The 2,097-nt window shown below is 40.2% G+C and overlaps 1 pseudogene; it reads left to right on the top strand.

Annotated features, from left to right (window-relative positions):
• Positions 1–822: 822 nt before the first annotated feature.
• On the top strand, positions 823–1,449 carry LOC102872236 (annotated as a pseudogene).
• Positions 1,450–2,097: the final 648 nt, after the last annotated feature.

The following is a 2,097-nucleotide window of genomic DNA, read 5'->3' as shown; positions in this document are numbered from 1 at the left end:
CACTGTCTCTGACACTCCCATCCCAATTATCCCAGTCACTGGTAAGTGTTAACAAGTACAAATCATGGCAACCTTATGAACAAGAGACCTGAACCATGTCCGAGTCTTTACCATGCCCATTATCTCAGATACGTTTGAGCCCTTTGCTGCAGTCACTGTGTCAATCCACCCCATTGAAGGCCTTCTTCTTTTTCACTGGCCCTCAAGTTTCCAACCATGATATCCCTTCCCAAGTAATCGTCTCTCCTAGAAATATATTCAAAGCAGGAGAGATGAAGCTTTGCCATCCTTGCCTCCATGGAGCACTCTGGCTGCACTTTTTTCCAAGCCATATATCTTTGTTCTTTTCACAGTCCATGGGCTATTCCACACTCTTCTCCAACACCAAAACACAAAGGAATCAATTCATTTTCCATCATCCTTATTCATTGTCTGCTCTCTGATGCATACCAAGTAGGAGACTTCAAGACTCCATGCTCAAGGAGAGATAGAACAACTAGAAAGAGACTCTTGAAAGGTGCACAAGAACAAAACTATGAAATTATTTAACTTGATCTCATAGACATATATGGAGGATTGCACCCTAAGTTCAATATTCATTCTTCATCAGTACACATGGAAAATTCTCCAGAAAAGATCATATTTTAGGTTACAAAATAAGCCTTCAGTAAACTACAAAAAATAAACAAAAAACCTACATTGAAATGCTACAAAGCGAGAAAAGGGGGCGGGGTGGGGTGTGGGACTCGGCTTGTGTTGCTGCGGCAACAGATCTTACAGCCGCTTGACAAAGTTGTCTAATTTAGTAGAGCAGCCCCGTCACCCCTGCACAACAACAATAACTGCGACGAAAGTTAGCAGGCTTTGCTGCCGCCAGCAGACCTCAACAGTTCCTGGGTGGAGCTACCGATGAATAGCAGCAATGGCAATGATAATGGCAATCGGAAAAATGGGGCGCTAGAACATGCACCTTCCTCATCCTCTATCCACAATGGAGACATGGACAAGATTCTTTTGGATGCCCAACATGAATCAGGACAGAGTAGTTCAAGGGGCAGTTCTCACTGTGACAGCCCTTCCCCACAAGAAGATGGACAAATTATGTTTGATGTAGAAATGCATACCAGCAGAGACCATAGCTCCCAGTCAAAAGAGGAAGCTACAGAAGGAAATAAAGAAGTTGAGGCACTAAAGAAAAGTATTGAGTGGTTATCTGACTGGTCCAGTAGACCTGAAAGCGTTCCGCCTAAGGAGTTCCACTTCAGGCACCCTGAACGTTCCGTTTCTTTAAGCATGAGAAAAAGTGGAGCCATGGAGAAAGGGGGGATATTCTCTGCAGAGTTTCTTAAGGTGTTCATTCCATCTCTCTTCATTTCTCATGTTTTGGCTTTGGGACTAGGCATCTACACTGGAAAACTACTGAGCACGCCTTCTGCCAGCACCTACTGAGGGAAGGAAGAGCCCCTGGAAATGCGTGTGACCTGTGAAGTGGTGTCATTGTCATATTAGTTTATTTGAACTTAAGACCATTGCAATCATGACCCAACTTACCACCCCATTTTTATGTATCCAAGTTCCAGTAACTTGAAATCCAGTATTTTTTTCAAAGTCTGCTGAGACATTTTACTAACCTCATTCCCTTTTTGGCCTGTAAGACACTTTAGAATTTCCTAACAGAGTTTATTGTTGTTTAGAAATTACAAGGGCTTCTTTTCCACAGATATGCCACCAGCAGATTATAATTTTGTCAATAATGCTGTCATTCCCTTTTAGTCACCACCTGATTTATATCTGTATCGTTGATGGTATAAATTATACTCTTGTGAGATAACTACCATTCCTCTCTTTAAATAAGATCAGGTTAGTATATGATAATAAAACTTCATTATTTTTTTTCCTTTAAGGCAAAGGCAAGCTTCCCTAAACTTGAATTTATAGTTATTTTAAAAAGAAAAACAAAAACAACAATCAGCATACATAAAATAAGATACAAAAAATTTTATCCTGGGCAATAAAAGATCTTCAAAAAAATAAAAAAAGAAAGAAAGAAATGCTACAAAGCATCTTCTCAGACGACAATACTATAAAATTAGAAAT

The sequence above is a fragment of the Elephantulus edwardii genome, unplaced genomic scaffold (genome assembly GCF_000299155.1).
Source record: "Elephantulus edwardii isolate Elephantulus edwardi_28Jun2011 unplaced genomic scaffold, EleEdw1.0 scaffold00018, whole genome shotgun sequence".
Classification (NCBI taxonomy): domain Eukaryota; kingdom Metazoa; phylum Chordata; class Mammalia; order Macroscelidea; family Macroscelididae; genus Elephantulus; species Elephantulus edwardii.
This window is presented reverse-complemented; position numbering and strand designations above follow the sequence as displayed.